Raw genomic sequence first — 10983 nt, 5'->3', positions numbered from 1 at the left:
ATAAGGATAATAACGACGGCGGTCGTAACACACCTAACGCGCTGTAACATTATAATAAACGCGTCTACGCACGACGCGTAACGTCGTGCTTCTTTCCTCGGAACATTTCGTAATTGGGGCAGAAACAGCTCTCGCTGCCTCCCACCCCTGATATCGCGCCTCTTGAAATCGATCGCGACCGCGAGATAGGAGATGCAGCGAAATAGCGTAAATGAATGAATCCCATTTACGGGGGTCTCGAAAGGGGTATCGGCGGCGTGTGGCGCAGACCTGCATTGGATCGCGTGTTCAGCTGAGCCCCGAGATCCTGCGAGGGCAAACGAGGCGGTCTGGCTCCTGCGTGGCTGAAGGACACGACCGTTAGGTTAGGTATTAACCAGTGCAGATAGGATAAAACGAGGCAACGGGCTGTGGTTCTTTTCGTCGCGGGAAGGCCACGCGAGGACGCGATCATTTAAAAGTTGGACGTCAGCTTGGGACCGTTTCTCCAAGCTTGTTCGATCCCTCGACCATCTGGGCATGGTTGACGAGGCTGAGTCGTCTTGCGTTTCTCGTGGCAATAAGGTGACGATCAGCCTGCGGATTTTCATGCATTTGTAGAAGCTCGAAATGTGTACAAAGTAGACACTAGGCAACTTTTGATGGACCTAAAGTCGATCGAGATTGTTGTTTCAACTTGGTTTGGGGTTTGGCTAGCTTTGATTAACTTCAGGCTGTTCAAATCAATTGTCTGACCAAAAGTTGCATAATGTGAATGTAGTTTTACTGAATACATGTAATATTAAAAGATATGGGATGTATGAAAAATAGAGTGGAAATTGTAGTATTTGGAAGATAAAACGGGTTGCAGTTTTTTAACTGTGTTTATGAAAATATGAAATTGCGTAAAACCATTATTAAATTTAATTTTTTTTCTCTGGATTTTCTTAGAGCTTGAAGTTTTGAAAATATATGTATATTTAAAGAATTCATTGAAATCCATGCAAATAAACGGAGCTACAGGTGTTTTTCCAAGCTGCTACCTGAGTACTTCACGTTGAAAATAAAACCTTTAAACATTTTTCTCGAAACCATATTCCAAAAACTGAATTGTATTTTAATGGGTAAAGAACCTGTTAAGTGACCTAAAAGATGGTACATTCCATGTAACAAATTCTTTCTTAATAATTGATGATACAACATTGTTCCTCCTATTAAACACCATAATCAATAGGACCAAGTCCAAGTCCAATCTATATACATGATATCTTAGAGAATAAAAGTTAACATCAGAGCCACCAATTACTACCATGCCAACATCAACTTAAAATAAATATGTTTTGGCAGCTCCAGCGTTAAAAACTCAGTTCCCTGTTACCTCAAATGCAGAATCTGCGCAATCTTCCTGCTTTTAACAAAATAAACGTCCTTCTGTTCTGTGGAAAGTCATAACTTAACTGAAGACCCAAGGATTCGTCCCCAAGACCGAAATTCGTAATGAGGCGAACACAGAAAGCGAAAGCGACGACGATCACGCGCGATTTAAAAACGGTCTAGAGGTTCAGGAAGATTGCTCGAGGCTACAGGCCCGTCTTTAAAAACGAAAAACTTACCCAGCTCCGCTCCAAACTCTTCGGGGCCGCGTTTGAATAGCTAATGTTGCGTGCGTGATGCAACTGCGGCGGCGTTTCTCTGTTCCTCCTCCTCTTCCTTCGGCATCTCTCGCAGAAAACAGTATGCGTGAATGCGTTTCGTGGGTCGACGGCGCGTGTACAGCTTTCTCTAAAGAAGGTGGACGTAGCATGGCGAGTTACCTGAAACAAGGAGTCTGTCAAAGTCTGACTAAAACATTTTTTCAACATTGAGAAAAATCTCTTTGACTGAAAAATTCATTGATTTAGAATTTCAGATAGAAATTTAGTGGCTCAATGTCGCTACTCAATCGAACAAAATGAATGCAAATGTACACCAGGAAAGGGGCTTCAGTAATTTTGAGTCTAAAGTACGAAAGCAAGTAATTTGGCTTAGGCTTCACCGAATGGAAAATGTATGTCAGTGTTCCATTTATTGGCAGTAATTTTTTTCTAACAGATTTTCATTTTGAAGTAACTTGTTTCAAAATTAAATATAATATATTATTTTCCTTTAATTCTTAGTTTGCCAGGAGGGATTACTTAAAATCTTTAAATCCTTTTTAAAACCTTTTTTCCATTTTCTGAATTCTAATTCTTGGAAATCTGTATTTAAATTTTGAGTGACTATAAGGTGACTTGGGAACGATAAGAGTTTAGCAGAGTTTATGTTGCTGATGTGAAGTCTAGTGCCAGTCGATTTTTCAGATCGTAGGCATTCTGAAATCTATGCACACGACCTTCACTAGCCCTTCCTACTCCCATTTTGTCCATATCGTGGTTTATTTTTAGCGTATAGCATAATACTTATAGCACACTTGCACGAAGAGCTTGGATTCCTTGCTAGAATTAAGTTCAAAAACTTTGGCTCTAGTTATTGGTGATAGTGGTTGGTTATAGATGAATGGTACTAAATACTACAACATTCTGTACATGTCTCATAATACTATGAAGCTTATTTCACATTTCTCACTTTTGTAAAGAGTTAAAGAATTGAGAACTGCCACTCCATAGACGATCAAACTCAAATGGTATGACAAAACAATTTCACTATTGGGTGTATTTTTCGTCACATAAATAGCTTGCATGGTAAATTTTATCCACTCTTTAAATGGACGATTCACTTATTACTACTCAAATTATTTGATTCTTCTATTTATGGAACAGGTGATAAGAGATCATTCTCTAGTTCCTTAACCGAATGTTAATACATCCTGTAAAATAACCACTACTTATCTACTATCCCTACAATACAAATAAAACTTTATGTATCAGCATTCCAAAACCCAGGCCAAACATTTTCGCGACTCATTTCCCTTGCCTTCATCAATTACTTGCAAACATTCCGCAGCATAGCACAGCAAACTAGCCTTATCGATTCAGTCGAACTCGCCGATAAGATTACTCGAACGCACAGCGACGCCGTTTGCCCAGCGAGCATAAGGACGAAGGCAAACGGATCCACTACCATGGGAACGTTAATTTCGGCTAAGGCCACATGCAGCAAAGCATAAATTTAATTTCGCCCGTTTTAATTCAAGGTTGCCACAGTTTCAAATGAAAACGCCGCGTGACGCTCGCCGTGTCCACGAATTTCTTCTTCGCGAAACTCGGTCACGTATCGCGACTTCGAAATATGGTTGCCATACGAATTCCCACCCTGGGTATAGTGAGGAATACTGGGAGGTGACAGAAGAAATAACAGGTGTTCTATTATATCCTGTTGCTAACGTTTGAGTTAGATCTGGGCCTATGAGAAGATCCTAGGGACTATAGAGATATTTTTATTAATTATTAGATCTTTTGGAACTATACAGGGGATCATCCAAAATAATCTTCCACAGTGGTAAGGCGTATATATGTCCCATTTTTGAGAAATAAATTATTAAAAATATATAAGTCTGGTATGGAGTGGATGGTACTCTACCTAAAAACATGAAAAGCACAGACTATCTTTGCATCACAAATATTTAACAATATTTGCTTTGATACAAGTGCATTTGCTACTGTACACATCAGCTGAAAATGCTGCCTCGTTTACATTTACAAATTTCTATATCTTTAATCATTTATTTCTCCAAAAAAGGGGGTGATTTGTGCCTTGCTACTTTGTGAGACTATTTTGAATGATTTGACAGCTCAAAAAACTTTGATCACGAGACTCGCGAGACAGTAGGTTCCCCTCATTAGACTTTCATCAATAGGATACCAGTTATTTTTCCCCTCACCTCCCTATTTCCCCCACTATATACAAGGAGGGAATTCGTGCGGCAACTCTGCTCCGAAGGGACGAACGAGTGGATCCGCGAGGAGCGAGGCAGCTCATCCAGACGCGTATCATTGCTTTTGACAGTGTCACTCGAAACGCACCGAAACGTGTTACAACGATGAGCCAGGACCTGGTAAATCACGTTACAGTATTAATGGTAATTAACGCCGAGTGTTCACTCACAAAGCCGTGGATGGAGAGGGGGATGATGGACGCACGGGAAAATATCGTTACGCGTTGCGTAATTAGTACAGTATGTAAAACAAATAATCGAATTGGTGGCAACGGTGGGTGTAATTAAATAGCGACTTTGAGTGTTCAAGGATGTAATGAAGTTTGCGGTGAAATGCAAACTGGCTAACTTCGATGCGCTTTGAAATGTAGGAGGACGTCGATACTTTGTAGACAAATGCAAGCGAATATTGTTTACGATGAGAATTAATCTGTGGTTGAGATCAAAGGGACCAATGTCGATAGCTGCTTTTTAAGTTCACACAGATAATCGGTGTAACTCTTTGCTCTTTACTTGTTTACTGCTTTCTAGAATCAAGAAAAATAAAACAGGGTTAAAATAGTACAGATAAAGTACCTCTCGGAAATATATACAGTGACTTTGTAAAAACACCAGGGGTTAAAATTCTTCAACCCTCTGACAATGAGTGTTTAGATGCTTGGAAGCTGCTCAGGTACGATAATTAGGTCTTTGAAACCCTAGAGTAACGCTGATCAAACGAAAGCTTGAGATCCTTATAGGAGCCAAGAAAGTAAACGTGGCTAAATAAGACACAGAGCTAGACTAAGTAGCATAGAACACATTTGGCGGCTTACATTCACGCCACTTTTGTTGGCCCCACCAAAGTCACTATACGTCCTAGTGATACTAGTTCTTCAGAACCCCAGAGTAACGCTGTCTAAACGAAAGCTTAAGAGCCCTGCAGGAGCTAAAAAAGTAAATATGCCTAGTAAGATACAGCCCTGAACCAAATAGCAGAGAACACATTTAGCGACTAGCACCCACAAGGGTATCACACAGCATGCCACTTTAGTGGATCCCATCTAGGTCCCACTTCCAGGAGACACTGTACCCACCTCTAGACAGTACATTTCTCGCGGACGCTGCATCGCCAGGACACCGTGCCCTCGCCGTGCCGGATGCAGTGGGCAAGTCGTACCAGGGACAAAAGAGCCCAAGGAGAGGCGAAAGAGAGCCAGAGGACACGGGTGAAAAAGCCGCGGGGATCGGCGGGGAGGTTCTCCGAGGGACGGCGTGCATGTCCGCGCGACTCATGCACGCTCGATTAAACGTGCATTCACGATCGATCAAAGGTCGATCGAAGTCGACCACGAACTGAAAACAGTAGTCACGAGAGGAGCGCGGAGGCCCCGGGAACTATTTGCTCGCCTCTGTAAATACCTGGCTGCGGAACGACGCCGAGCAGGAGGAGGGCCGAGCGGATCCGTGCGGGCCGTTGCAGCGCGGCGTGCATCGATGCACCGAGACGCGTATGTGGCGGTACCGAGGGCGTAATACGCGGCTACGGCGCGATTTTTCTCCAGCAGCGGCTGGAATGCGGCCCGTCGGTTCGCATCGCGCCAATTTCCAGAGATTATCGCGCCCGCGGACCGTGCGAACCGAGCCGAGGCCAGGTCCTACGCCGAGTCCCGGAAATCCCCGACGATGGGCCCGTCCAGGGGTGAGGCCCCAGTCGGTGGCGTGACGTGGCGCGGCCTGCCGATTACCCGAACTCCTCTGACGATCGACGAGCTGCGGCCTGCCCCCTCTCGCTGACCGAGCTATCCATCCCGTCGTCGAGGCGTTCAGGTAGCCTGCTGTTTTCGACTTATCGTGCATCGTGCGCGACTCCGCCAGCCACGGGAAATTAAGAGGCCGCCCCGGCCACGCTCTATCGTTACATTGATTCGAGGCCCGCGTAATTTTGCAGAGAATATTCGCTACCGAGCGGGGCAGCTGCTTAGGAATTTATTTATTGGCCGAAGGGGCCGGCGGTGCGTATTCCGAGGGATCACGAGAGGTAACGGGAGCCGCATGCCGTGGCATAAATTATTCCGAGGATGGGGCAAGTCTTCGACGAGATATCGATCTTGATTGATCGGGAGATTGTGGGAGATTTTCGTGGGACCTGGGGGCTGAGAAGCGAATTTAGACTCTTCGGTTTGGGTGATCGTCGTGGACGATTCATTCCCAGTGTGGACATTGTTTTCATCTGCGTTTCAGTCTAAAAGTGACAAGTCTAAATTCGTCTTTACAGTTTTTACTGGGGATCAGTCATATGTGACAATTATCCAAAGGCTAAATTGGGCTTTAGAAAAGTCTAAACTCGAATTTGGAAACTTGACGGGAGGAGAATTTTAGCAGAAGAGGATCTGTGTGATACTGGGATGTCTGGGTTTGAGGAATTTTACATTCAGATTTTATTAGCATGTACTATATATAGGTACTTCTTATTTGGCATGATGCTTGAAAAAAGTGGAAGCTTGCAGGGCTTAATGCACATCGATGAGAAATCTGTAAATTTTAGGTCGTAAATTGGGTATACAAGGTATTCGATAATAGGTGTCAGAAATTTTAAGGGATGATTCTACATGCTAAAACGAGATGAAAATGAAGAATGACGATATTGTGTTTCAAGCTTCGTTTCAGAGGTATTAATTGTTGAGCAGATGCTTAAAATGCAATGTGTCTGACTCAGGGCTTATTCTACTGATTTTTCTGTGTGTGATGCATAGCTTATTTTACTACCTTTTCTGTGTCTGATTTAAAATTTATTCTGGCTAAATAGTTCTCTGTGCCTAGTTTGAAACTTTTTATACTTGGCTTTTCTAAGCACAAGTTGCCACTTATTTTATTAACTTTACTGTATCTGACTTTGAACTTATTCTACTGAGCTCATTGTGTCTGACTTGATATTTATTTTATTGGCTTTTCTATGGCTGATTCGTGACTCATTCTACTAACTTTGCTATGTCTGACCTGAGACTTGTTCTACTTGCTTGTTCAACAATGAATAATATTACTACTACTTTTGCAATAATTAATAATTCTGAAACGAAGCTCCAAACACAATTTTGTTATTCTTCATCACCCCTTAAAATTTCTTACACCTGTCGTTGAACTCCTTGTACAGAAGTTTTAGTTTGACTCACCTTTCACGTAACTAATTCTCAAGAAATCTTCAATCAAAAGAAACAGGTTAAAAATAAGCATTTTTCAGGTCAATAGTGACAGAAATTAAGAGAATTCTCCATATTAGATCACGATTTGAGTCTACAGAAATTAAAGTTGCAGTTATTCACTACAATTTTTATATATAATCCAGAAGACGCGTATTTCATTGATAAAAAGGGTAATCCTTCTCTGTAAATTCAGCGAAAACTTGGAACCACGATGTTGGAACCGTCGTCGGTCAAAATGACCAAAAAAGGGCTCGTCGAATCACGATATCGCCGATAATAAGAGCGAGATCCCGCGGGAACGTTTAACGTGCTCGAAAATGACCCTGGGGACTGGATGGAAAAGAATCGTGGGCCATGCTGAAAGGGGGGGATGAAACAGGAAAAGAGGGGTCAGAGAGGGAGACGTTAGCCACGGAAGAGGAAGGCAGAAGAATCGATAAAAACAAGGCGAAAAAGGTCGGTGCTGGCTGGTTCGTCGACGGGAACGATAAAAAATTTATTCGACGATCCGTCCGTGCCGGTGGCGTTACGATCATGGAAAAAGGGGGTGAAAAAAGGAGGAAAAGATAGATAGGTGGTGATAGGGGTGTAGAGCACGGTTGAGAGTACCGTGGCGAGAGGGACTGAAGAAATAATAATGTTATGCTATCGACATCCTCTCGTCGCTAGTTTTCATTCTAGAGATGCTAATGATTATTAAGATATTGGCAATTCGTGAACGTATATGTGAGCGATCTTTGAATTTTTCTTCGAGGAAAATTAATAAACTTACAATATTGAAAATGACATATTAGTTTCAACGATGTATCAGCTATGTGTACAAATTTCTTCAAACCAGTAATAGTACTCATAATCTACTTAGTCATCGTTGAGTAATTAGTAATTAGTAATTACGTATAGAGAATAGGTAATTGTAAAAACTAATTTTTAGTTATCGACAGTCTTCCTAGCATTCAGTTACTTTCGTTTTCCATTCCTATTAGACTCTAGAGTCCACATTATGTAAGTTTTATTAATAAAACTGAAATTTATCACTTCCTTCCTCCGTTTTTACTTCAGTATTTAAAATAACATTTGCGATATCGCGCAAAATTAAACTGCAGGTAATTAGTGCTTCTGTGTTCATGACTACTGAATGGATTTCCCTAAAAGTAATACATATGAACTCAGTGTGGATTAGCTAATACAATAGCATCAAATCACTTTTATATCAATCCATGTTCAATGAGAAACATCTAATAGTAACTTACATAGCGCTAACACTAGTATCTATATTACAATAACATAAACAACTATAGGTAAACTAAAATAAATGAATTAGATATTGATACCATGGACAATATTATCAAATTTCAGAAGCAATCCATGAAGATGGAAAAAAATAAATCAATCGTAAAATTCGTAAGCATCAATACTACCCATTCCTGCTTATAATGATAATTAATCCACCAATAAACTACTTGAAAAATAACAAATTCCCCTCTATCTTTTCCCTATCTACATCTATGTAAGTACTCAAATGCTTCGACTACTGAATAATTAACCCCATATCTACATGATGGAATTTAGTAACCCATGAATACCTACATTGATTGCCCATAATCGAATACACAGCCTACCATTTAAACACCATCAGAACCTCGCTTATGACTTTCAAGTCGTATTGTCTTTAGCGGCAACGCGTAGGTGCAAGATTATGCTTGGCCATAAAGTTATCGTTAAAAGCAGCTCTCAATCAGTTCGACTGGAAAAGACGAAGGCAGATCGGCGTGCTTACCTGGTTACGCAACAACGTTACGGAATGCATGCGTGATTACTAATTGTACCGATCCTCCACGCGGACGAATCGCGATCTTATCGTCGCCGGAAGTGGGCACACCGTCGTACGCGAGTCGATCTCTCTCGGAAGAGCAGTTGGGTTACACGCTCCCTGTTTGATACTTCGCCACGATTTCGATGAGCCCTCAGGGGGGGAAATTGAGTCGACCACTCGAGACTAATATTCTGGATTCAGGCTCGGTTCTTTCTGAATTTATTTAATTGACGAAGTCGCTGAATGGGAATTGTGTTTGCCCAAGTGATTCGCTTCTGATTCCTTCTCGTAATTGGAAAGTCTCATACGGTGTAGATTGAATCAACGATGGCACAGTAGAATTGGTTAAACGATTTCAGAGATATTTCTTAATGTTTTATGCTTATGGTAGCCAGCAGCCCTGTCAGGAGATTCTTGGGAACATCCTTTCTCCTTTTTTAAAGAAAGTTCTGATTGTCTACTATTTGATAGTATTCATTAAGTTTGAGTATGGCTTTTGTTTGTTATTAATACTCTGAAATATTGAAGTAGGATGAAGTTGGGATATTTAAGTTCCATCGGTATCTTTGTCGTTCACAATCTTAATTGAAATGGAAATTATTAATCCAGGTAAGTATGGTTATGGGTGTAATTAAAATGATATAGGGATTTTTAAATTCCATATAACATACACTTTGGTCTCAGAAAAGGTTGTTTTCTAGTGCATCTAATACAATAATGAATATACATATAAGGAAAAATTTAAAAATACAAGTATTATGATTTCTAAGAAATCATAAAATTGTATAATGGAGCCTCCTGGCGAGAATATCATTATTCAGTACACAGCGTGAAAAATCTTCAACTACTTCACATTTTCATCTAATTATTACTTTTCCATTATCTTCTGCTTCTCAAATGATTCTTAGTACCTTCTACAGAAATGTACACGCTTGTGATTCAAAAAATAAACTGAGGAATAGCACTAGCTATAACCAGATACAATTTGAAACATATTGATCAGCAAATGATCCATTCATTTACTACACTCGTATAAAAAATATTTGCAACAGTAGTTACAGGTCAAGATCCCTGTTTTTACTATTTAAAAACATATCAAGGCGCAAAATTTTGCCAAAAAAATGATGTTCTTCATCCTAATTCAAAGATTGCTTCGAATTGCAGCGAATCGACCAAATTCGATGTGCGTTTCCGCATAGTGCAATTGCGTAAGTCTTCTTCGTTGCGCAACTACGGAAAAAATTATGCAATGCTTGAGTGAAAAGTCCCTACACTCGTCCCCGAAGACGCGGCTCGCTGTTTACGCGCGCACCACGTAACTTCCACTGCCACACACGTGGTTATTGCAGAAAATTACTCGTGGACTCGTTAAAACGCTCGGGACCGACGCAGGCGTATTTATCTTGCCTACATCTGACTGGGAGTATATCATTGGAACAGTGAGTGGGCGATTTGGATAGAACTCGTGATGGTGGATACGCTGCAATTCGTTCCTTTGGAAGATAAGGCTCGCGAAACTTAATGGCTCTTTTGCTGATCGTAATATCAGCTTTCCGAATGACACTGCAGTCTATATATTTATGCTTTTGAGTGGTTAGTATTCACTGTGCGATAAATATATGTAGCAAATATGTGAATAGATACACCTACTTGGGGGATATAATAATTATTGAACCTTCCATTAAGTCTTTGTACTTAAAGTTTGTCTATGTTCGATATAGGTGCTTTGTCATTCAGAAGAGATAAAAGAAATTTTTACAGACTTTACGCTAGTTTCAATTTTTATAGTATAAGATAACGATTCGTAAAATATTAGAGAATTTTTGTTTGAAAGTGTACAATGGAGAAAAAGTATTTAATATTAAGTATTGAATAAGTTCACTGTTACTCAGTATTTTTCTAAAACTTTTGTCACATGCACAGTGATTCTAACTTTAAATCAATGTTGCTTTAAGTTTCATATTTATTGCATAATGCCCCCTTCTGTATAATAAACTATTCTGTGTTCTCTTCATAGAAGCTCAAAACTTCTCAAGAGTTGACATTATACACAAGCGTGATTTTAATCAAGTCAACAAAAGCACCATGGATTCAGA

This window comes from Calliopsis andreniformis, chromosome 8, assembly GCF_051401765.1.
Source record: "Calliopsis andreniformis isolate RMS-2024a chromosome 8, iyCalAndr_principal, whole genome shotgun sequence".
Taxonomy (NCBI): Eukaryota; Metazoa; Arthropoda; class Insecta; order Hymenoptera; family Andrenidae; genus Calliopsis; species Calliopsis andreniformis.
This window is presented reverse-complemented; position numbering follows the sequence as displayed.